The sequence below is a fragment of the Ovis canadensis genome, chromosome 4 (assembly GCF_042477335.2).
Source record: "Ovis canadensis isolate MfBH-ARS-UI-01 breed Bighorn chromosome 4, ARS-UI_OviCan_v2, whole genome shotgun sequence".
Lineage (NCBI taxonomy): Eukaryota > Metazoa > Chordata > Mammalia > Artiodactyla > Bovidae > Ovis > Ovis canadensis.
Window position 1 is genome coordinate 111,175,182 of NC_091248.1, and position 26,232 is coordinate 111,201,413.

General features: G+C 47.7%; 1 protein-coding gene and 1 pseudogene across 3 annotated transcripts in view; one reads left to right on the forward strand and one right to left on the reverse strand.

The window, feature by feature from the left end:
• Positions 1 to 26,232, reverse strand: part of PLXNA4 (plexin A4) — a 487,488-nt gene that overhangs the window by 343,560 nt on the left and 117,696 nt on the right. The gene's annotated exons all lie outside the window — the stretch shown is intronic.
• LOC138439741 (small ribosomal subunit protein eS1 pseudogene) lies at positions 16,698 to 18,607 on the forward strand (annotated as a pseudogene).

Here is a 26,232-nt window from a genome sequence, read left to right on the forward strand (position 1 = left end):
TTGATACGCAGGATGACGCTTCTAGAAAGAGAATCCATACGCCTATGGACTTTGGGCTTTTCCTAAATATTCCGACAGCTGTTCTCACATTTTATTTCCTAAAAATCCATGTAAAGTAAGGGAGTGCCTCATCTTACTATTATTTCTACTTTATACAGTACACAGAAAAATCTGAGGCTTGGAGTAGTAAAGACTCACTCAGCCTCCTTAATCATATCCTAGGAACAGAGGACCCTGGGTTCCTTCCAGTGTAAAGAGCAACAGTATGGCTTGTCTGTGATCACATGGTGAGTTTCCATCAGGGTCAGAGCTAGCACCCACGTCTCCTGACTTGGTCCCAGGTGCCCTCCCCGCCCCTACTCGCTTCTGCCCCATGAGATTGCACCTCGCCTGCACTGAAACAAAACGCAGATTTTGTCTTAAAGGGATTTCTAAACTTGGCTCTGTCACTGAACTTGTGAGATGCCGGATGAGATACTCCCTCTTACAACATTCTGGAAGACTGAGCTCTAAGTGGGGCTGGGAGCTCCTCGGGCTGTGGTTCATTCTTTTAGGGTCTGCAGTGCCCAGCACAGTGCCTGGGCTTGTCTGTGTCCTCCCTACCTGCTCACTGAACTGAACTGAGAACAACAGAATTCGTCCACCTCCCACTGATGTCTCCAAGTGAGGGACACGTGCTTGAAAGCACAGGACACTGCCCACAGATCCCAGCGCTGTAGAACGGCAGTGTGCCCATGTGCTTACTCTACTCAGCTCTGCCTTTCTAGGTAGTAACGAATGGAATTTTTTTTTTAAGCTCAAAGATAAAGATATTCTGAATCTACCACATTTAAACAACCTATTCAGTCATATGATAATCCTACTGCTAGGCCACCAGTCAGGGAAATGAAGGCCTCTCAAAGAAGGATTTGCCCCAGGCCAGTCAAGGCTGAACATCAGAGATGGGAGATTCCCAAAGGCAGACCCAGCTTAAAGAGACCAGAGGTTTAAACTGGGCTGTGTTTGGAAAGGGGCCCTTCGGCGAAAGGAGTGCCAACCGTTTTGCAAAGTAGCATGTCACCAGCACTCTCGGTGAATATCTGCACACTAGAATGACACTTCTGGCCTTGAGTCACCGCTCCATCTACTGAAAGGAAGCCTCAGATCTGCTGAGGCTGGGGGGCCATTGGTTCATCCTATCTGAGGAGGAGCCCCAGCCCTGAAGAGTCACACTTGCCTTTGGGTCTGGCCTGGGAGACCCAGGGGCAAAAACGAAGACACAGCTGGGACATTTCTGAAGGGATGGAGAGAAGTCACCCGTCAGGAGCTAAGAGCTGGTAATGAAAGGAACATGCTTGATGTCACCAGCCTGGATTCTAGGGTTCCAGGGCCCCAGAGGTCCCAGATGCCAGCAGCTAGGGCGAGCCTACAGGGTGTGTATAAGACTGCAGGTAAGCAAGCAGGGAAACAAGAAACAAAGGGGAAAAATCCTGGAAAGATGGGAATGAGGCATCCTTCCAGCACCCATTCCTTTTTCAGAAGTTTTCGCAGATGTCCCTTCCTCCCCCATCTCTTGGGAATGCCTCAGGACTTCGTTTCTCCGCAGTGGGCAGCTGACTCTACTACCTACGCTCGCTTTCTGGATTCCAATCTGCTCCTTCTCTAGGATTCTTCTTGTTCTTTTCCTTTTTTCTTTTAAACGCTGGCCTCTGTCCTCTCCAAGTTGTCACTCAGAAAAGTCCTCCTCTGCAAACTCATTTCATGCATTTAGGTAGCACTCATGAAGCATACCCTATGTCCCAGGCGCTAGGCTAAGCACCAATGTGCAAGAAACAGTGGCTAAGACAAAAAAGAGTCCCAGGCTTCCTGGAGCTTATAATTTGCTATGAAAGAGGGCTTCTCTGGTGGCTCAGATGGTAGAGTCTGCCTACAGTGCAGGAGACCTGGGTTTGATCCCTGGGTTGGAAAGATCTCCTGGAGGAAGGCATGGCAACCCACTCCAGTATTCTTGCCTGGAGAATCCCCATGGACAGAGGAGCCTGGTGGGCTGCAGTCCATGGGGTTGCAAAGAGTCTGACACAACTGAGCAACTAATACACACACAGACACACAGAGACACACACAGACACACAGACACACAGACACACAGACACACACACACACACACACACACGGCTTTTAAAAAGGATCTAGGCTGCCCCTAAAAGCAATACCTTCTGCCTCCTGACTTTTCTTTCTTTCTTTTTTAATTTTTTGGCCACGTGGAATCTTAGTTCCCAGACCAGGGATGAGACCTGCGCCCCTCCAGTGGAAGCTTAGGGTCTTAAAAACTGGACCAACCAGGGAAGTTCTTCTGTCTCCTGATTTTCTGTATGGCTTCTTCCTGGAGTCCTTTGGCCTCCCCTTGTCCTGATCTGAGAGTCGTCAGGCTATGGGTTGTTGGGACTGGCATGGCTCTGAGAAGCCAAACCCCTATGTAAGCTGAAGGCTGGCATCACCGAGCAGGGTGGCACTGATGGGGTCTGATGGGCTGCTTGCAAGCAGTGCCGGTTCCGAGTGGCAGTGTCTGTGCTGCCCCAGCTGTGCACCTGACCACTGGTGCTTCATCATGGAGAAGGCCGAGGGTCTGAGGAAAGCAGTCTTCTCTAGCACAGTTCACACACCCAGCGTTCCCTCCCACCCCGAGGCCCAGGGCCCTCGAGTTCCATGCAGGAACAGAACATTCTGCCCCAGTTGGAAGACCTCCCTCCACAATGCTCAGAGCCTCTCCAGGCTCCGTAGCCTTCTTCCCACAGCAAAGGAAAATCCCATCAGTGGCATCATCTATTTCCAGCCTGTTCTCTTTGAGGGGAGACTTCCACCTTCCGGGCTGCTCCCAGTCACATCTTAAAGCCCCAAAACTTCACAAAGAGGAGCCATACTCGTGAGGGTAAAGCCAACTGAGCCATTTTCTGCCCGGGACCCGGCTCCTCCGACACCCTGCGGACTCTCTCTTTTCTTCCTTCTGAACAACGATAAGAGACACTGATGGTTTCATGATCGCGCTTTCCATGCCCTCTCACCTTGGATGTTTCCCGAATCAATTTGCGGCAGCCAGTGGGCGCGTGGTCTGTTTCTCAGTCAATAGGAATCAAGGGCGGTGACGACCACGCTGCGGGTGGTCACGGCCGCGTTCCCCCTGGATTGCTCTGTGCTCAGCCTTCCTTGGATACATCCCTCTTAATTAACCTCATGTCTGTACCCTTTCTTCATTACATGGAAGGGAAAATATTGTCACTGAAGGACTCAGCAGAGAGAATTTCCCGAGACCGGCATCTCCAGGGTTCCCCTTCGTTTTCTAAATTGGCACTTCTCTCAAATTAAAATGTCTCTGGCAGAGCTGGCTTTTAAAAAAAATGTGTGCCTTCAGTCCAGAAACACAGTTAACAGGTCGATCCTATCAATGGGCAGAGAGGACCATGGACCCAGTCAGCTCCAATACGGGTCAGCAAATACTAAAGCAGGTGCTAATAGGGCCACACACCCCTCTGTGAACTTGGGGGAACCCCCTGCCTCATTCTCTCTCTCCAAATACCCTGCTTATAAGCCGAGCCAGACAGAAAACATTCAGATGAACTTGAGCGCGTCATCTTGCTGAACTTCAGCCTTCATTAATATTCTTTTCTAGAATCTGACAGTTTTGTTTTGAAATCCTCTCCCACACGTACTTCTCTCCTTCACATTACGCGAAAGCACACCAGACATGCATCTTCTCGCCCCCTTAGCCATGCCTTTCTCTGGGGTGTTGTCATCAGCCGTCACCTCCCTGCTGGACACAGAGGACCGCGTTTTGTACTTGCAGCATGCTGACTGGTGGTGGCATCTAAAGGGATGAAAGTTCTAGCCCCTCCCCCCACACCAGGCAGCCTGGTGCCCAGCTTTGCTGAGTTGGGTGCTGGTGTAGGGTGGGAGGGACTGTGAGGTCTGAGTGAGGGTGTGCCTACCCATGGACGTGCAGCCCCCAACCACACACGATGAGGACCTGGCTGGACATACCTGCACCGCACCCATGCTACATCATTTTTTTTAAAGTACAGAAGAAGCTGACAGTTGCCATTCCCACTCCCAAAGGGCACCTTTGGGCCTTTCCAGGGGCATCTCCTCAAGCTGTGTTCTCATTAACCTCCTGATCTAGCCAGACAAACCACCTCCCCACCACCACCCTTACACCCACAGCTACTCTCAACACTTGCCACCTGCTCCTTCTTCCCTGTTATCTGTGGAGCAGATGAGCAGAATTGTCTGGAGTAACTCACACGCATAGCATCTTAATGTTCTTCACAGCCTTCTCCTCCCTGGAGCTGGGTGGGTGTGCCTGCTGTGGTGTCCATTTACTCAGCCCTCATCATGCCCACAGCAGGCACCTCACAGACACAGAGATGCATCCAGCTGCCTAGGCGGTGGGGCTTGAGTGACTATCTCCTTGGTGCAAACCAGGAATTATTGCATTGTCTTCGCTCATAAGATATGAACTGTTGCTGTGACAGGATACCACAGACAGGGTGGCTTCTAAACAACAGAAATCTATTTCTTATAGCTCTGGAGGCTGAGTCCAAAATCAAGGAGCCAGCAGATTCTGATCTGCTGCGGTCCCTCCTCCTGGTTCACAGCCGACCGTCATCTCTCTGTGTCCTCGCATGGCGGAAGGGGTGAGGGAACTCTCTGGGGCCTCCTTTATAAAGACACTAATCCCATCCATGAGGGCCCCACCCTCATGACCTAAGCTCCTCTGAAAGGCCCCACTTCCTAACACCATTACACTGGGGATCAGGTTCCAACCTGTGAATCTGAGGGACGCCATATTCTGTCTATAGCACACGGTCACCCCTGCATGACTGTGACACTCACTTCTGAATAGATGGTGGCATCTTCACACCCACATTGTTCACAACCTCTTGGGCTCACAGGATAAGGTGACAAAATCAAGGCCATAGTTAAAGGGTTAAATTCACAAGTTTTGATGAAGGGGATTGATTGCCCCACTCTAAAAGCTGAGCTGACATCTGCCTAATAGATTCAACTCAGTCCTGCATCATGTTAGTGAGAGCACACCAGGCCGGATGGAGGCAAGGTGGCCAGTGTGCCAAGGCTGAGATACCAGGTTTGTTCTTGGACATAACCAAGTCCGACTTCCCCTCCCCTTGAGCCATAAGTGAATAACAGTACTAGGTGTTTGGGCTTCGCAGGTGGCTCAGCGGTAAATAATTCACCTACAAAGGCAGGAGACCTGGGTTCGATCCCTGGGTCAGGAAGATCCCCTGGAGAAGGAAGTGGCAATCCACTCCAGTATTCTTGCCTAGAGAATCCCATGGACAGAGGAGCCTGGCAGGCTACAATCTATGGGGTCACAAAAGAGTTGGACATGACTGAGTGACTGAGCACAAACAAGCACTAGGTGCTTCAGGTGTTTGTGGTTAAATGAGATATTACACGTAGCTTCCTTACCAGAGACATCCCGTCACGCTCAGCAGGAAAGGTGAGGTCAGGACACCCAACACCTCCATAAAACCCTGCATTTCAACCTCACAACAGCTCAGACAGCAAGGCACCACGGCCATCCCTTTACATATGATGAGGAAGGGCAAAACCCAGGCCATTGAAATCTGCCCCACATCACACAGTTAGAGACTGGGAAGCAAAATTACAAAAGAGTGGAATTTTCTGGTTCCATCCAAGGGGCCCAGACAGAAAACCTGGTGAAGGCCTTCAAACTGCCCCAAGAAAGGAAAGGAAATTGACTGTATTCTCAGCCACCATAATTAGCATTTTAAATAAGAATATAAAATAATGGCTGTTTCCATATACTGGGTAGTAACTATCCTGGTTATCCCCTTTTATTCTCACAAAACCCCTACATGGTTTGTATTTTATAGAAATGGAAGAGCAAGAAAGTAAGGTAACTGGTCTAAGGCTACACGATGAATACATAGCAAATTTAAGGTTTCAGCCCAAGGTTAGCTGCCCTGGACACCCTTGCCCTTGGCAGCATGGCTGGCATGGACGTGAATACCTTTGAATTTCTCAGCAGGCCCCAGGCCTGGACTTTCCATTCCTCTCTCTCTCTCTCTCTCCCCACCCACATCCACCGTGTGCATTTTCATTAGGCTTCTTTGCCCAGTGATTTGTTGATTTGTTATATTAGAATTGCAAACAAATGCTCTCATTCTGTCCTCTTACTCCCCCCTCTCCTGCCCTCCTGGCATCTGGAATTCAGCATTGATTTTTCTGGCCCCGCTCCACTGCCTGATTGACACTTCTGGTTGATTTCACCTTAGAGGCCTTCAGTAAACTTTCCAGGCTCCCACAGGAGCCAGGTTTGGAACAGCACATCACCTGGATCAGGGGCCCCCAACCTCCGTGCCGGGGACTGATACCTCCTGTCAGATCAGTGGTTGTGTTAAATTAGAAATACAATGCACAATAAATTTAATGTACTTGAATCATCCTGAAACCATCCCCCCAAATTCCAGTCCATGGAAAAATTATCTTTCACAAAATCAGTCTCTGGTGCCAAAAAGGTTGGGGACCACTGACCTAGAAAAGCTGGATTGAACCACCTCCCCACCCCCACGCTTACCTGCTCATGGATGTCAAGACTCAGTGCCCCCTGGATTCTGTTCCAAATGTACCTAGTGGATGGGCACACACACTCTTTAATCCATCAGGGATCTCAATGTGCAGGGGAGCCAGGAGAAATTGCAAGAAATGCATATCCTTACAAGGTAGGACCAGTAAGCCTTGACCTCTTAAGTACTGACGTTTTTCAACCAGCCCTGGGTAATTCGACATCCTGTAGATGACGAAGGGGATTATCCTGGAGCAAAACGGATCAGAAGGTATGAGGAAGATGGGCTCAATGAGCAGGGTGGAAAGGCAGTGGGATGTGATCTTGAAAACAGAGGGGTCCTGATCTCAAACCCATTGAGAAACCTTCAGAGAAGTTTTTAAAGATGGACTTAATAATCCTCAGAGGTCATCTAAGCCAGTCCTCTGTCCAGGCCGCACAGCATATCTCAAAAAGAGGATCTTCTCTCCTAAGTTTAAGACCTCAACTGCATAGGTTCTCTCCCAACTTTCAGTTGTTGTCTCTGATCATTCTTGGCGCACCAGGTACCAAACAGAGCTACATTTTTCTTTCCTGAACTTTCCATCCCCAGTGGATGCTGCCCAGTGATACCCAAGCTGGAATTTTATGGACGCCACCACTCTGCCGATAATATCTGGACCCAGCATTCTGTTAAGTGGTCGGTGGATGACCAGCTCAGCAGGGAGGAGACTGGTAGTGGCAGGCCAGCTCAGGACAGCCAAGTGTTAAATTTTAGGGGTTCTGGGATCTGGCCATTAAATCGTTGGTAATTTGAGCTCATCATGGAGGGAACAGTTATACCACAGAAACTGGCATAAATCAGGGCATTATAAAATGCTATAAATCAGGACATTTTTTTTTCCTGGAGACTGAGGGGTTAATTGAAATAAGTGCCAGTAGGGTGATAAGCTTAAATAGAGACAGAAGGCAAAGAACGGGTGGAGTAAAAGATGGAGGAATGGATGCAAGTCGAGGAATCCACACTCTTTAATCTCTTGGAAAGAACAACCTTTAGTTTCATAATCACCCCTCCTCCTCAACTCCTATCGCGGTACAACCTCATTCTCTCTTCATCTATGTCACTTCCTCCCAGGAAAACTATCACTGGTCATACTTTCATAGCTAAAATGGGAAAGGCTGAAGAGACAGGTGAATCTTGGGAGTCTATCATTTCTCAAAAGCTATAAATTGGAGATAAAAGAACCAGCTAAGAGCACTTGACCAGAGGTTGAATTCTAGATGTACACTTATATGAAGTTTAGCCATGGTTGTCTCCAGCTATTCCTTGTATAAATGTTTATTCTACCCAGCCAACTGATGAGCTCATCAAAATCAGAGACTGTACCTTTTATTGCTTATACATTCTTGACAGTGTCTGATAAGGTACCAAAGACAAACAGATAACCCACAAATATTTGGTTTATTCTGTTCAATTCAGCTCAGTCATGTCCGACTCTTTGTGACTCCATGGACTGCACAGCATGCCAGGCTTCCCTGTCCATCATCAACTCCCAGAGCTTGCTCAAACTCATGTCCATTGAGTCAGTGATGTCATCCAACCATCTTATTCTCTGTCGTCCCCTTCTCCTCCCACCTTCAATCTTTCCCAGCATCAGGGTCTTTGCCAGTGAGTCAGTTCTTAGCATCAGGTGGACAAAGTATTGGAGCTTCATCTTCAGCATCAGTCCTTCCAATGAATATTTAGGACTGATTTCCTTTAGGATTGACTGGTTTGATCTCCTTGCTGTCCAAGGGACTCTCAAGAGTCTTCTCCAACACCACAATTCAAAGTCATCAATTCTTCGATGCTCAACTTTCTTTATGGTCCAACTCTCATATCCATACATTTGATTTATTAACTGAAGTGAATCAAACTGATGACAAACCACCCACTGACTTTTCATCAGAACCCTTTCTTTTTCTAATGAGGTGAAACTTAGCTGTTGGCTTGACAGACAGATACTAGGTCATACACGATCTTGACCTTGGAACTTACTTGAGCTCATGCCTATGGCTCCACCTCATTCTCATTTTCCCAGTGGGCTATCTTCCTACTTTCCAGTTTCCTAGGATCCTGATCTCCTGTTAAGAATGATTCTATTTGAGATCGTGGTTCTTAGTAAGCTGCTAACTTGGTCACTGATAATACTCAACTGTGTACCTGAGACACCCCCAGATGAGGGCAACCCAAAGTCTAGTCAGGCCAAGACAACAAAGAGAGCCACCTCCAAAGTGGCTCAGAAGCTAGAGAAACCATCTCCCCAAAACCTCCTTCCTGATTAGTGCTTTTCCAACAGTTGATCCACTACAGGAAAACCAGTGCCCAAGGATTTGAAGAGACACATCCTGGTCTCTGACCCCAGCTCTGTGCCCACAAAGGGCAAGATGCACCTCATTTGGAAACCTCTCTTTCTCCGACTTCCCTGTCACACATGGCAGCCTCCAGCTCTCATGCTTCTCTTCCTTCCCCAAACTTCCCCAGAAGCAGGATCAACGTGCTCTTGGTCCCCTGGACTAGAGGCCAAGATGCTGATTCAAATGCTGCCTCTAAAAAAGAGGTCAATTCTCCCCAGTCTCACGACTGCTCTCACCGAAAGCTGCCAGCGGGTGTTTGTGGGTGCCAAGACCTCTGTGAGAATCTTCTTGAAGACTCTGAAGAGTGCTCACTCACCCACTGTTTTTATAGATGACTTCAGAGGGTTCATAAGGCTCCAAAAGCTCAGTGACTCCCAGGCCAATGACTCCAGACTGAGGACACCAGATGAAACGTCCTTCCAAGTCACACTGTTCATTTCCTTCCTGGACACCAGCTCCTATGTTTCACCTCTTGAATCCCTCCCTGTCTCCAGGAAGGAAGAGGACTACTGAATGGGATCCCTCCACATTACAGACTGACATCACAGAGGCTGTGGAAGAGGCTCGGGCTCACACAGTAAGTTACTAAGAGAGCTGGGGTTGGGATGCATATCTGAGGGCCTCTCTCTGGTCCTCAAAGCAGCTACATGATGCTGCCACCTGATGCAGTCTCCACAGATCTCAGAAACAACCACATCAAAACTTTGGCCTTCAACTTCTCCTCAGCTAGGAGTTCCCACCAAAAGGTTTCGGGAAGGAAGGAAGTGCCCCTCCCAGGGGGCAGGTAGGTCTCTAAACAGACTAGGCAGAGCATCTCTGTCCATCCTGAGCTGACATCTAGAGGACTGACGCTGGAAATGGACACACCACTGACTCTAGCATTAACGGGGGAGTAATAGGAGCCTGTGAATTTTAATCCTGCTCCAGCAAGTGGACACATTCACTTCACACCCCCTCCTTAACTCCTCCAACCACTTGGCGGCTGGAGAGGGCTGTTCCCTACCAGGCAGCTGCGGGGATGGGAGTTAGGACCTCACCCTCCCCTCCAGAACCATCTCTGCATGTCCATTAGTGAAGACTCTGTTCCATTCTGACCTCGAGGTGCTCTGGGCAAGCTGGAGGTCCCGAGAGACCCAAGTGGGTAAATCTGTGCCCAGGCCTCTTGCTTCACAGCTCAGGACCCCAGGCAGGAGCCAAATCCCAGAGATCTCAGAAAGAAGGTGATTGAAGCCTGAGGACAATTCCTGGATGACACTCTCTTCTGTATCCATCCCTCCAAATAGGGATTGTATAAACTCAAATGTTCCTGGTTGCTAATTCGAGATAAGCTCCTAGCTACCAAGACCCACCTGCCCCTTCCTTTTAAATGACAATTGTCTCCTGCACCTACAGGAGACCATGGACTAATAGAAAGTGAGAGGCCAGATGGAGTGAGCCCAGACCACAGTGAATGAGGGCTCGCCCTTCACGGCCGAAGCATTATCCACGCTGGCCAAGGGGCTCACCCAGTGAACAGTGAGGAAGACAGCTGTTTTCTGCCTCCATGTCCTCTGGCTGAGGTCGGCTTTCGGCTCCCTCTTCACTGCACCCCTGTCCTAAGGCCTCTAGGGGTTTCCAGAGGAAGGGAGCTGGAGGCAGTGGCAGTGTCCTTCCAACCAGCGTCACCTCCACCACCATGAACTGATGTGCTGAACAGCTCAGGAGGAGGTAGGGTGGAGAGTCTAACAGGACAGGCAGCTCTGGTCCTCAGACAGTGGGGGAAATTTACCAACACAGAGGAATAGACATTAAACACAAGCATTAAGCAATGGAGATACCTACTCCCAAGTAAAAATTTTGGAGAGGGCTCTCTTACACTGATCTCCAGCAAGGAAAGAACTTTTCTTTCGTGGCCCCCTTGCATTTTGTTGTAGGCTGTGTCTGCTGTGTCCAGAGGGGAGAGAGCAGTGGGGTGAGCTGTCAAGACTCATTTTTGCCTGTGGAGAGTTTTCTAGGAGGAGAGGGAGGTGAGAGCTTGATCCCTGGACCCAATTGGATGCCAGGTAGGGAAGGCCATGCCAGGCCCACTCGGAGAGAGCAAGCTTGCACACTTTGGCTGCCTCAGCAGCCCAGAACAGACTGGGTACACCAGACTGGGGTCCCCAGGCACAGGGGTGGGGTGTGTGGGCTGTGCAAGTTTATTGCAGCAATGATCCTCCTAGAGATGACGGCCAATGAGCCTCCTTTTCTTAAATCAATAAAATTTCTGCTTCCCTCAGGGTTAGATTGGACATTCTTCCAAGATGAGGCTCAAGGCATCAGACACCAAAACATTACATCACATTTACTGCTCTTTTTCTTCACCCAAAGTCCCCTCCCCATTCCAAAAAGGCACTCTGGAAGGACATACAAGTGATTCTTGGCCTTTCTCTTGGAGTAATCATGAGCTTATTTTTGTCTTAAATCTGGCTGAGCTTTAAGAGTCAGAGAAAAGGCAAGAAGATGTTTTCCTCCCCTGCTTTGACTAGGGGGGAAATGTTTCCAAAAGAACTCAAAAACAGTTATCTGTCGTCATCTCCCCACTGGAGCACCCTGGCACCGGGTGTCTAAGACAAAGGGAAATCAACCCAGGATCAAGAGATGGAAGAGGCAGGAAGAAAAGGCAAGGCTTCTGCTTCCTCTGTTAGGGTCCCACCTGCCACCAAGTCTTTCAGGCTTTCTCAACCCAAGGAAGCTCCCCAGGTCCATTCCCAGCAAGCAGAAATGAGTGGGGCTCCAGCAGCCAAGGGGAAAGATCATAAGATGGTCTGACACTGGACAAGCAACGGTGGCCATGTGCTCTGCAGAGTCCGAAAAGACATGGCACAGAGCAAGCTTCTAGGCTCAGATCCCTCCCAGAAATGGTCACTAAAGAGCACTCACACGCTATGGGCCTCCCTGGTGGCTCAGTGGCAAAAAATCCACCTGCAGTGCTGGAGCCACTTGAGATCAAACATCCCTGGGAGGGGAAGATCCCCTGCAGGAGGGCATAGGAACCCACTCCAGTATTCTTGCCGGGAGAATCCCACGGATAGAGGAGCCTGGCAGGCTATGGTCCATAGGATCACAAAGAGTCAGACATGACTGAGCAACTGAGCACACACACACACACACACACACACACTATTAGGTGTGGTATGAGAGGCATGAGGGGCAGGTACCCAGCCCCTAGGAAGAGGATGTTTTGGCCTCCCTTACGTGTAGGGAAAGACACAAAGGAAGGCCACACCCACATCTGCTCGTGAGCAACTTAATCTAACCCAAGCTCTCTGGTCTCAAGCAGGGAAGGGTTGGGAGGATAGGAACACCAGCGTGGGGGACCAGAGGAACAAGTATCAGCTGGAAGACAGCTCCCAAGATGGTCGGAAATGAAGGCCCTAATTACATTCCTCCATTGGCTATGACCTGGGGTCACCACACACCAGCAATTATTTACTCTGCCAAAGTGATTAGGGAATTGGGGCCAGGGAACTGATACTCTGGGGTAGAGGGACACGGGGGTACAGAAGATGAGGCTGGTGATGGGAAGGATGCTCTTTTCGCATCTGACTCTTCCTAATTGGGGTCAGCACAGGCCTCAGTGAGGGAGCTGTACCCTCACCTGGGTCTACTCTTCGATCTTGATGAAGTATCTGGAGGCCCAAATATGAAAAGAGGATGAAAGAGAAAAAGAGAGAAAAAGGTCAAAGAAACAGTTGCCCATTAACAGAGGAGAAGCCCACAGAAATCAGAGAGAAGATGGAACAGATTCAACAAATGCCCTGCACCCCCCAGGATGAGAGCAGAAAGATCCGTTCAAGCAGGCAGGACCACAGCAAAGACAGGCCAGGTTGGAGAGGGAAGGTGACAGGCCCCAGCCAGGGCTAGATGCCGTGCTTCTCTGAGTGTGGCCCTGGATCAGCAGCAGCAGCAGCACCTGGAAGCTTGCTAAAAATGCAACTTCTCAGGTCCTACTCAGGGGGCTTTCCAGGTGGCACAGTGGTAAAGAAGCCACCTGCCAGTGCAGGAGACACAAGAGACCTGGGTTCGATCCTTGGATCAGGAAGATACCTTGGTGAAGGAAATAGCAACCTACACCAGTATTTCTGCCTGGAGAATCCCATGGACAGAGAAGCCTGGTGGGCTGTAGTCCATAGAGTCACAGTGAATTGGACATGACTAACGCAACTTAGCACACATCCATGCACGCACTGCGGGTGTATTGAATCAGAAACTGGGGCTGTGTGCTGACCAGCCCCCAGGCAATCTGTGTGCTGACCAGCCCCCACCCCACCCCACCCAGGTGATTCTGTATCACATTTAAGTCTGAGAACCACTCTGTAGGGAAAGGGGATTCCAATTTGGGGTTCCATCCTTTACAGCTAGTGAGTTTCTTCAAATTTTGTGTTCAAAACACCCCTTGAGACTGGACATTGCTTTCCATGAAAATATAATCATTTCATAGACAGAGATTTTGTCTTTGACCACATCAGCAGAAATGACATTTGAGTGCAGTTCTTTCAGCAGCAGAGGAACACGGTTTGATTGGAGCGCTCAGCACACCCTTGTCTCAGCTCACTTGCAGGAACAGAAGGTGTGTGACAAGTCGCCCATCGGGTACAGGGTGCCTGTCATCACCACACTGTCCTGTCTGCAGGGGCGGCAGTGGTATCAGGACTGAAACCAAAAGTAAAGGAAGCAAGTGTTGAGCACCTACTATGTGCCAGGTACTGCCCTGGGCATTTCACACACGGGATCCCACTTAATCCCCACAACAGCCTGATGGTGTGCATAGGAAAACACACTCAGAGGGTGTGAAGTAATTTGATGGAGGCCACACAACTATTGTCTCATTTGTGCCACTATGCTGCATTGCCTTTTTCTCTAAAATTATTAAAAGAATAGCCCCTCAATCCAAACCCTCCATTTTCTTTGCAGTTAATTTGCAAGCTATGACACCCAGAGCTGCCTTATCAGCCATGCAGGAGAAAGAGCTCGAGTTCTGTGTGGGGTGCACCATGGCTCTGGCTGGAAAATGGCCCTACAGACAGCAGGTGGAGATGACCTTATTATAGACCGAACCGTGTCCTCTAAAATTCGTACTCGGACCTCCTCACCATAGCACCTCAAGATGTACTGGGTTGGCCAAAAAGATTGCTTGAGACGTTTCCATAAAACGTTATGGAAAAACCTGAACAAATTTTTTGGCCAAACAATATTTGGAGATAAGGTCTTTCAAAGGTAAGTAAAGCAAAATGAGGTCATTAGGGTAGGCCTTAATCCAGTATGGCTGACATCCTTATAAGAAGGGGAAATGCGACCACAGACAGGGGCAGAAGGAAGGCCATGTGAAGACAAAGACAGCCATCCACAAGCTGAGGGGACAAGTCTTGGCAGGATCTCTCCCTGCCGACCCCTTGACCTTGGACTTCCAGCCTCCAGAGCTATGAGACAATCAACCTCTGCAGTAAGCCACCTAGTCTGTGGGCCTCCGTTACGCTGCCCCCTCCTGTCCCCTCTGTGAGCCGTCCACCTTCTCACAGTGCCTGCCGTGCCCCCTCTGGGCCTGGTTCTGGCAAGCGGTGCAGGCGCCCCGCATCTCGGCCCTTGACAGGGGCTGGAGGCTGCAGAGGTGCCCCCTCCTGCCTGCAGAGGGGCCAGGACCACAGGAGGTTCTGGGGGGCCGCACAGCCTCCAGGGCCCTGCCTCCCTGGGCTTCCTGTGCACGCACACAGCAAGCGCTCACTTCAGCCATTCCGGGGTTTACCTCCTGTCTGGCAGGTGCCCAGAGAGAGAGAGAGGGAGCACAAAGTCCTGACCACAGAGGAAGGAAAAGCCCAGGGGTAAAGGGGTCTCACAAGGTCAGGGTACCTTCAAGAGCGAGTGGGGAGGGCAGCTGGCTCCCACCCCCCACCCCATGCAGAGGGGACGGGTGGGGGCTGGGTAGCAGCTGTGTGGGAAGCAGAACTGAAGAGGAGGGAGAAAGGGCCAGCTCACAGCCAAACACACTGGTGTCTACACCACACACGTACACATGCACACACACACACACACACAACTTGGGGGTGCTGCTTGCACTTAACACTTTTAGACACAGCAGATCCCATTGCCCTCACACACACACCCGCACTCCCACACCAGCACAGTCTACACATCTTTGGGGCACACCCACAAGCTAGCTCCTGAGTGAGGGTGCCCCTTAGAGGATTCCCCCCTTTGCATTCACCACATACTCTCTTATTCTGGGCTGCAGAACCGGCCCTCCAGCACGCAGCTGTGAAGAGAGTTATACAACCACAGGGCCTGCCAGGACACTCCCTGGAGCCTGGCGGAGGGGAGGGGAATGTGGCCCAGACTCTCCACAGCTAGTGTGGGCTGTGGGTGCACGGCTCCCAGTAAGCAGACTTGCAGCTTCCACCCACCCCCCCCGCCCCCTCGTCCCCTCTCCCATCTCAGGAGACCGAGGATGGGCATGGTGAACGCGCAGAGTTGTCAGGAGAACAACTCAAGCAAGGCTGGACTCTGCATCTTGAGGCACCACCCAGAGAAGGCGGCCCCTTTCCTGCTTCTGGGCCTGAAATAGGGTTGGCCTGGGAACAGGAGGGAGGCTGAGCCACTTGGATCTAATTACTGTAGAAGTAGTTTGGTGGTCCTGGTTTGCTTCGTCCCTGCTCTCTTTTTCCACGCCCAGGAGCTCTCTCTCTGCACTCCTCTCTCTACCAATTTCCTCGGAAGAGGCTGAGGGGCAGAGCAAAGCCAAAACAACCAGAGGGGCTAATCAAGCGGGTCTGGACAGTGATGGGATTACAGTCAGTGACAAACGTTATTAGGAAGCTCTAACCGTGCCCAGATAAGTGTGTGACGGGAAGATAACAACTCAGCTGTGAGGCGGCTGGCCACCCGGGAGCCCTTAGACTGAGCCCTGATGGGGCCCGGAAGAGAGGGGAGGGGGCGGGGAGGAGCTGATGAATCAATCAGAGACTGAGGGCGGGAATCCCTCTCCATTCACAAGGTAGATCACTCTCCACCCAGCTCCCGCTCCCCTGGGGGGGCCCTGGGTGGGACTGGAGATGACCCACCTGTTCCCAGCAAGATAACAAACACCATCTTATTTGTCTCACACTTCCATGTACACTTAATGGTTCTATGTGTCGTAAACCTCATCACTTCTGTTTGGATCTTCTGAATACATCCTGCCAACCCTGGATCCTTTCTTTCATGCCACAAAAACAGATGGAGTTGGAACTTTTCCGCCCGTACCTGAGGGCTCTGCATTTCTTTAAACTTTCTACTTTGAAGTAGTTCTAGATTTGCAACAGACTTGCAAAGATAATACAGAAAGCTCCCTTACGTGCTGTGCTTAGTCGCTCTGTCGTGTCTGACTCCTTGCAATCCCATGGACTGTAGCACACCAGGTTCCTCTGTCCATGGGGATTCTCCATGCAAGAATATTGGAGTGGGTGTCCATGCCCTCCTCCAGGGGATCTTCTCAACCCAGGGATCAAACCCAGATCTCCGGCATTGTAGGCGGATCAAGTTCCCATATATCCTTCCCCTAATGTTAATATCATACATCACCATGGTATAATTCCCAAGACAAAGTTGGCTAAACTATAGACTTTGTTTGGATTTCACCAGTTTTTTTGTTAACATCCACTTCCTGTTCCAGGACTCAATCCGAGATCCCACAATGCACTCAGAGTGACTTATATTTTTAAATCTTCCTTCCTATCCATTTGAGAGTTTTTGTTACTAAAGTAACAAAGTGAATTAATAATTTGATGAAACAATTCATCATCTATCCTTTAAATACATTTCTCTGGTCCCACCCAGTGACTTTTTCACACAATGCAATGAGAAGCATAGAGAGCAGCAGAACGAGCCGGCAACCTTGTGATACAGGATGACGACGCTTTGCAAAGGTGGGTATTATGGATAACATGGTGAAAATCAAGATACAAGGCTGAGTAACAGCTCCCAGAGACATCCAGGTGCTAATCCCTGCAAGCTGTGATTTACCTTACACAGAAAAATAGACTTTGCAGATGTGATTAAGTTAAAGGCCTTGTGATGAGGAGACTCTCCTGGCCCATGTGGGTGGGAGCGTCCTACATGCAATAACAAGTGTCCTTATAGGAGGGTGGCAGAGGGAGCTTTGGCTACACAGAGGAGAAGGCAAGGAAAGACAGAGCCAAGATTGAAAGCTGCTATGCTGATCTGTCCCTAACGATGGAAGAGGGAGCTGTGAGCCAAGGAATGCAGCTCTAGAAGCTTGAAAAGGCAAGCAGATAGAAATGGACTCCCCTCTAGAGCCTCTGGAGGGAGCACGGTCTTGCTAACACCTTGATTTTGACCCACTGAGACACATTTTGTACTTCTGACCACCAGAACTGTAAGAGAATAAGTCTGTGTTGGTATAAGCACCAACTTTGTGGACATTTACTACAGCAGCCATAGGAAGCTACTGTCTAGATGATACCACCCTAATGGCAAAAACTGAAGAGGTATTAAAGAGCCTCTTGATGAAGGTGAAAGAGGAGAGCGAAAAAGCTGGCTTAAAAAATTCAGCATTCAAGATACTAAAATCATGGCATCTGGCCCCATCACTTCATGGCAAATAGAAGGGGAAAAGGTGGGAACAGTGACAGACTTTATTTTTCTGGGCTCCAAAATCATTGTGGACGGTGAAGTCAGTCACACAATTAAAAGCTGCTTGATCCTTGGACGAAAAGCTATGACAAACCTAGACAGCATATTAAAAAGCAAAGACAGCTTTTGGCTCTCTGAGCGGCACCATGGCGGTCGGCAAGAACAAGCGCCTTACGAAAGGAGGCAAAAAGGGAGCCAAGAAGAAAGTGGTTGACCCATTTTCTAAAAAAGATTGGTATGATGTGAAAGCACCAGCTATGTTCAATATAAGGAATATTGGGAAAACGTTGGTCACGAGAACTCAAGGAACCAAAATCGCATCTGATGGCCTCAAAGGTCGTGTTTTTGAAGTGAGTCTTGCTGATCTGCAGAATGATGAAGTAGCATTTAGAAAATTCAGGCTAATTACTGAGGATGTTCAGGGCAAAAACAGCCTCACTAATTTTCATGGTACGGATCTTACCCGTGACAAAATGTGCTCCATGGTCAAAAAATGGCAGACCATGATTGAAGCTCACGTTGATGTCAAGACTACCGATGGTTGCTTGCTTCGTCTGTTCTGTATGGGTTTTACTAAAAAGCGCAACAATCAGATTCGGAAGACCTCTTAGGCCCAGCATCAGCAGGTGCGCCCGACCCGCAAGAAGATGATGGAGATCATGACCCGAGAGGTGCAGACACATGACTTGAAAGAGGTGGTCAGTAAACTGATTCCAGATAGCACCGGAAAAGACACAGAAAAGGCTTGCCAATCTATTTATCCGCTCCATGATGTCTTCGTTAGAAAAGTAAAAATGCTGAAGAAGCCCAAATTTGAATTGGGAAAACTCATGGAGCTACATGGTGAAGGTGGTAGTTCTGGAAAAGCTACTGGGGATGAGACAGGTGCTAAAGTTGAACGAGCTGATGGATACGAGCCACCAGTCCAAGAATCGGTTTAAAATGCAGACTCTTAATGGTGACAAATAAAAGATCTTATTTGTGGTAAAAAAAAAAAAAAAGCAAAGACATCACTTTGCCAACGAAGGTCTGTGTAGTCAAAGCTATGGTTTTCCCAGCAGTCATGTACAGATGTGAGAGTTGGACCATAAAGAAGGCTGAGTGCCAAAGAATTGATGCTTTCAAACTGTGGTTCTAAAAAAGACTCTTGAGAGTCCTTTGGACAGCAAGAAGATCAAACCAGTCAATCCTAAAGGAAATCAACCTTAACTATTCATTGAAGGACTGATGCTAAAGCTGAAGCTCCAATAATTTGGCCACCTGATGCATAAAGCCAACTCATTGGAAAAGACCCTGATAATGGGAAAGATTGAAGGCAAGAGGAGGAGTGGGCGACAGAGGATGAGATGGTTGGATGGCATCGCTGACTCAATGGACATGAGTTTGAGCAAACTCCCGAAGCTGGTGAGGAACAGGAAAGCCTGGTGTGCTGCAGTCCATGGGGTTGCAAAGAGTTGGGACATGACTTAGTGATTAAGCACATGTTCATAAAAGGCAACAATGGGAAACCATTCAAATGCTCATCAACAGTGAAACAGAAAAGTAAATTTTAGTATAGTCCACAATGGAGTGCTATACAAACACAAAAATGAAAAAGCTGCAACTCTGTGCAGTGACAGAAATCCATGTCTTGAACAAAAGACAGAAAAAAATGAACAGACACGAGACAGTGGATGTGTGATTTCATTTGTATAAAGTACAAAACCAGAGAACCTAATCTGTGCTGTGAGAGATCCAGAGGGTGGCCACCTTAGGGAGAGTAGGGGTAATGACCGGAATGGGGCTGAGGGGGGTGGGGGGGGGGTGCATGGTGGGGACTGTTTTGATTCTTGATTTGGGTACAGGTTACATGGACAAGCCTTGCAGGTGAAAACTCACTGAGGCGTACACTTAGGCGGTGTGCCCTTCCCTATGAATATGACAGTTCAGTAAGAAGTCATCCAAGAAATCAAAGTTGGGAAACAGTTCCCCCACCAAGCCCATCCATTCCCCAAGCCGCTACGGCGGAGGGCTGGGCTAAACGCCGAACGGGACAAACACAGCCAGCAAGGTCTGCCTATTACCATAATTACACCTCTAGGAATGTGCAAAGCCCTCATTTTCCTTTCATGTCTATAATGTTGTGGGGACACGGGATGCAATTACAACCCTGAAACATGCAGCTTAGTGAGCATAACTGCATACATTTCCGAGAGCCTGGGTGAGGCAGGTCCACTCACACGGCGTGACCGATGCAGAGCGCGCCCCAGCCTCCACCTGCCTCCTCCCATCCAGCCATGAAGCTCTTGGACACGCTGGGCTGCTTGTCTGAACAAAGACAGCAACTTTGGGGGCAAATTTTCTGGGACATAATCCCTAATTTAAAAATTGCGTGAAAAAAGCACAGGGCAAGATTTTAACTAAGATCTTGTTTTTAACACCAATAAGATTTTTTTTGTTTAGGAAGAGACCCCCTATCTTCTTTTCCTATTTGAATTTCAATCCCTTGGTCATAATCTATCATTCAAGAGATGCTGAGCGAGTGAAGTCGTTCAGTCGTGTCCGACTCTTTGCGACCTGTGGACTGTAGGCCACCAACCTCCTCTGTCCGTGGGATTCTCCAGGCAAGAATACTGGAGTGGATTGCTATTTCCTCCTCCAGGGGATCTTCCCAACCCAGGGATTGAACCCAGGTCTCCCACATTGCAGGCAGATGCTTTAACCTCTGCACCACCAGAGAATGGTAGCAAATGTGAAGTGGAATGATCATATTTCCTTGACAGTACAGTGAGGAATGCTGGGGATGGAAGAGATGTAAGTGGGCTAGAGTAAATTTGGTTTTGTAAGATTCTTTCAGGTGAAGCACAAGAGGGTGTTAGTGATGCTGTGAGAAGATAGACAGGGGTCCAGTCCTGAGGTTTTGTGGGGGTTTATTCCCCCTGGGAATTTCCAATCCATAGTCCCACTCCTCCAGACATTCAGGCCAATGGTCAGCATGTTGGAGAACCTGGGTTTGTTTTATCGCCAGCCCAAGTAAGCACTGACTGGAGGGTAAAACCAGGGGGGTAGTCATGGGGGGTGAAGAGCCTGATGTGACATGGGAGACTCCTCTGCATTTAATCCAAACTATCCGTGGTGGCTCAGCAGTAAAAACAACTGCCTGCCAATGCAGGAGGCTCGGTTTATGTCCCTGGGTCAGGAACTAGAGGAGGAAATGCAATCTACTCCAGGATTCTTGCCTAGAGAATCCCATGGCCAGAGGAGCCTGGAGGGCTATAGTCCATGGGGTCGCAAAAGAGTAGGACATGACTGAACAACAACAATCCCAGAACAAAGCGGAAATCATCTTTCAATCATCTGCGGGTTTCAAATATGCATATTGCATCTCCCTTCCAGAAGTACAGATAATTGGAGTTGACTAACTTGCAAATGAGTCCGACTTTGGCCACCTCATATGAAGAGTTGACTCATTGGAAAAGACTCTGATGCTGGGAGGGATTGGGGGGAGGAGGAGAAGGGGACGACAGAGGATGAGATGGCTGGATGGCATCACTGACTTGATGGACGTGAGTCTGAGTGAACTCCGGGAGTTGGTGATGGACAGGGAGGCCTGGCATGCTGCAATTCATGGGGTCGCAAAGAGTCGGACACGACTGAGCGACTGAACTGAACTGAACTTGCAAATATGCCTAATTTTCAAATTCACATTTTGTACAAAGAAGTGAGCCCACACCTGGCCCCTTCTCTATTCCCTTCCCCCTCTGAGGATAACATTTACACACATGTTAGCAATAGGTCACCCTGCCAGCCTGTGAGGACATGCATGGTGAAGGAGTACCACTCTCAAACAATATTTTATATTAAGTTAGCAAATATACCCAGCTTTGTTGCAGGTAAGCATTCACATCTTCTGCTTCCAAAAGTCCAGGTATGGAAATTACAAGTTGGCAACCAATGGCAAGAATACTTATGACTACATACAATACATGTACAACATAAAAAGAATTCAAACCATAAATTCTCCAAATATTTTCAAGAATAGCTGCATTTTCAAGAATAGCTACCCCTCCCTCCTGGGGCTCCATTGAGTCCACCCCTGGCATGACAGCACTGTAGACTTCAAGGGCTTCAGGTGTCAAGGGTCCCGGGTAAGGTTTCACTAAGGTGGAACCAAGTTAAGTCAACACGCTTGGAGGTGGGTTTCCAGCTGAGAAGTGGACTGGGGGCTTCAAAGCAAGAAGGCAGTGTTTCAAGTCAAAATTGTGTGTATACCGTCACAGCCTCCCTGCCCCACAGTTTCTCTCTGTTCGTCTTTTACTGTGTAAAATGGGAAGAATGAATCCTAACCTCTGCTAATCACACATATCACTCCCTGAGAGGGTGAATTTGGCTTTTCAGTGAAGTACAAACACAGAGAGAGACATAAAAAGAGAGAGACTGAGAAAGGCAGAGAGAGGTACTGGAAATCTAAACATTTCGGAACAAAGTCCACATTGCTCTTTTGTGAACCCACCACACCTCCCTTAGTAAGTCTGGACAAACAGAAAAAATTAACATAAGGACATCCAAAAAGTAAAAAAGATGGCTGACAAATATCTTCCTATGAGAGAGATTTACCATGAAGGAAAAGAGAGAAAGAACCAATACAATATTGTAAAGTAATTAGCCTCCAATTAAAATAAATACATTTTTAAAAAGAAAGAAAGAATTAGGAGGCAAAAAAAAAGAGAATGCTTGGGAAATTTTCTTATTTGATTTGTAGGAAGATTCAAGAGGACTTTGGTCTGAAAAAAATCAAAGTAAACAGTATCTAGAGCAGAGGTCAGCAAACTTTTCCTTTAAAAGACCAGAGAGTAAACATTAGCAGTTTTGAGGGCCACATGATGTCTTTGGCAATCACTCAGCTTTCGCAACTGCTCAGCTTGGCTCCAGTGGACAACAGGCAGGGGATGGGTGGGAACAGATCTATACCGCAGCTGTCCTCTGTCTCTCACATCTGATCTAGAAGGAAGAGCTCGTCAGGCACGTCTAGATGAGTGGCCCGAGTTAAAACCTCACTGAAAGCAGCCGAAAGCATACTGCAAAAAATCAAGTTAGAGAAGTAAAGATGCACTTGAAAAGCTTTCCCAGAATTTGGATGATAGCGAGGAAATAGATGAAACCTGGATGACACAACCAGGGGACCTAAGATATAGATATACACACACATGTGCTGCGCTTAGTCAGTCAGTGTGACCCCATGGACTGCAGCCCGCCAGGCTCCTCCGTCCTTGGGAATTCTCCAGGCAAGAATACTGGAGTGGGTTGCCATGCCCTCCTCCATTATGTATACACATACATAGATTTATATATAAAATCATCATCATATTTTCTGAGCTACACATTTGAGGCTACAGATTGAAAGAGCATATTGAGACATAGTGCAAAAGAAATTAAATCAACCAGTATACATACCGTGAAACGCTGCCTTGGTATCTAGAGAACATTCTATAACCCTTCAGACAAGTAAAAGGACAAAACACACAAAAGAACTAAAACCCAACTGGCCTTGGGCTTCTCTCCTGTATTCATTGCTCAGAGACAATGGAGTGATTTCAACAACTTTGAGGAAAGAAAAATACTAAACCAAGTAGCCATTTACATGGAAGGTCAAGAGAATGACATTCTCAAACATTCAAGGGCTTAAAAATCACAGTATGGTATTCCCTTCATGGAAAAAAAAGAATGTCTTAAATGCAAAGGCTGATCTACCAAAAGACGAATTAAAATTAAGAATCCATAGGTGAGAAATTTGTAGGTTGACAGACCCTTGAGCGATGAATAGCTATTCAACATAGTGGAAATGCAAAAACACAACGTTTGAGATGGATGAATGAATACTGAAATGATCATAATGTGAAAATATTAGTATGAGCTTCAAAACTTATGTCAAGGAAAACTGGAAAGTTGGAGGAGGGAAAGGACATAAAACCATAGTGTTTAATTCTTAACTTTGATGTTATGAATTTAAATCTGCTTTTAAAAACTTAAGGATGATCTCTATTAAGTTCAAATAAGGTGACTATTTGCCAGATCACCAGAGGGAAGGAAGGCAGAGAAAATTCAAGCCATAGAGCAAAAATTAACAGATAAAAAGGAAATAGGAAATAAATGCATTAAAAAGGAAGCTAGAAAGCCTAAAGATACAGAAGAGCAAAGGTTGCCTTATAAAATATTAGTCTGTCATTAAAAATCATGTTGGAAGGACATTTAATCCCATGGGAATATGCTCACAATGAAAAGTGGGACAAGGGCACAACATAAAAATATGTAGTTATTATAGATGTTACATTATCTCAATTACATGTATATTTATATTTTACATTTTAATTTTAAATTGCTATTGGAGTATAGTTGATTTACAATGTTGTGTTAGTTTCAGGTATACAGCAAAGTGAATCAGTTATACTTCTTAGATTATAGTTTAAAACAATAATATTTTGGATATATTTGGATAAATACAAAAATTTTACTTCTATTTTTAATGTGGCTACTGGAAAATTTTAAATTGCCCATGTGGCTTGAATTCTATGTCTGTGGGACAGCACCTGTTTAAGATAAATAAGATGGGATTTCCAGGAAGAAGAGCCAAGCAAACAGAAGTGAAACATTCATGAGAAATAACAGAAGAAAATTTCACCCTGAACTGAAGAAAGATTCTCATTTTGAGATGAAAGGTTTTTAGAGCATCTATGCATATATTTGGGCTTCCCAGGTGGCTCAGTGGTACAGACTCTGCCTGCCAAGCAGGAGCCATGGGTTTGATCCATGAGTCAGAAAGTTCCCTGGAGGAGGAAATGACAACCCACTCCAGAATTCTTACCTGGAAAATCCCATAGACAGAGGAAGCAGGCAGGCTCCCCATGGGGTTGAAAAGAGTTGGACACAACTTAGTGACTAAACAGCAGCAGCAATAACATGCATATATTTAAGGTACATTTTTAAGAAAAAAAAACCCACAAACTTTCACGCTTATGTCAGTTGTCATTTTCTGAAGATGGTAGGATTTCAGGTGATTTTTCACTTTCTCATATATTCTTTTTGAACATGTTCCACAAATAATACACATTGCTGTGTGTATGTTAGTCGCTCAGTCATATCCAACGGTGTGTGATCCCAAGAATGGGGTGGGTAGTGATGCCCTTCTCCAGGGGATCTTCCTGAGCCAGGGATCGAACCCGGGTATCCTGCATTGCCGGCAGATTCTTTACCATCTGAGCCACCAGGGAAGCCCATATCTATTGCTATAATAAGTTCAGAAAGCAACAAGCACTATAAAAATAAGTTTTAGGGTGCCATGAAATCAAACTGAGGATTCTTCCCTCAGTACAGAATGGAGGACCAAGAGGATCTGGAAGATACTATCAGTGTGGGTTGGGTTCACGCGATCAGGGGACACTATTAGCTGGTATCTGGGTTTTCCATCTCCCGCTGCCGCTGCACTTTTAGCCCTCAGGAGTCTCAGGACCCTCGGAGAAATAATTTACAGTGAAAGCTCCACTTTCCCCAGTCCTTACTCTGCGCTTTGTGCCATGTGCTTTAATCCTCGTAGCAGCCCAGAGAGGCAGATTTTACTAGCCCCCTTTTACAGATGAGGAAACTGAGGCCAGAGAGGAGGAGAGGCATGTTTGAGGTCACATGGCTGGGAAGGAACACTGTCAGGATCTGAACCCTGGCAGCCAGTGGACAGACTGTTTTTCAAATCCCCTTTCTTTTCTCTCTTCTGGAAGTTAAGCAAAACTTGTCTGACTTCATTGCTATTCTTTTCTAATCTGTCCCTACTTTGCTCTGGCTTAGGAGGCCACAACTGTGAGGGTTGCTATCTCTTACTTTCAGCTGGACCGTGAATACAAATGCCCCAGCTTCTTGCACAAAGACCCTGCAAGCCACACCCCATGAGTGCTTCCTGAGCAGACAGACTATTCCTCCAGTCTAGTTTCAGGAGAATGAAACCGAACCAAATTCATCACAACTCCACCCACCCCCATGTCCTTCCCTCAGAAACCAAGCATACAGTGGAGGCCTAGCAGTCTGGCCAATGGACAGCAGAGTCCTGAATACATCTCTCCACAGGCTCAGCAGCAGCTACAGAAACCCAAGCTGGCCATCAGCCAAATGAATAAAATCCCTATCTTCTCCAAAAAGGCAGGGGAGGGGAATGGAGCGCTTCCCTCTGAATTGCAATGTTACTAGGACACAGTTTGCTGTAATAATACCAATTAACATTTCTCCCCCATCAGTAGTTTCTAGTACAGGATAAAAATAGCAATACACGTGGTGCGAGATGTGGAAAATAACAATGGGGATGTGCTGGGGAAGAGCCCAGCTCTGTCTCACCTAGGAGGGTGGGGGAGGCAGGCAGGAATATGAGGGGAGAGTTGAGGGGACTGCAGAGAACCTGTTAGAATGCCTTCATTCTTCTCACCTTTCTACATCTTGCCCCTCTTCTGACCTGAGCCCCCAGATGTGCGCTAAAGACACCTATGGAAGAGTGAAGATGGCATTGAACACGCAATCAGAGATGGGATGGTTGAGTCCCCACCCTGCTCCTAATTGGCTTTGTGACCTCGCTTGAGCCAGGTGACCTCTCTAAGCTGATTCTTTATCTG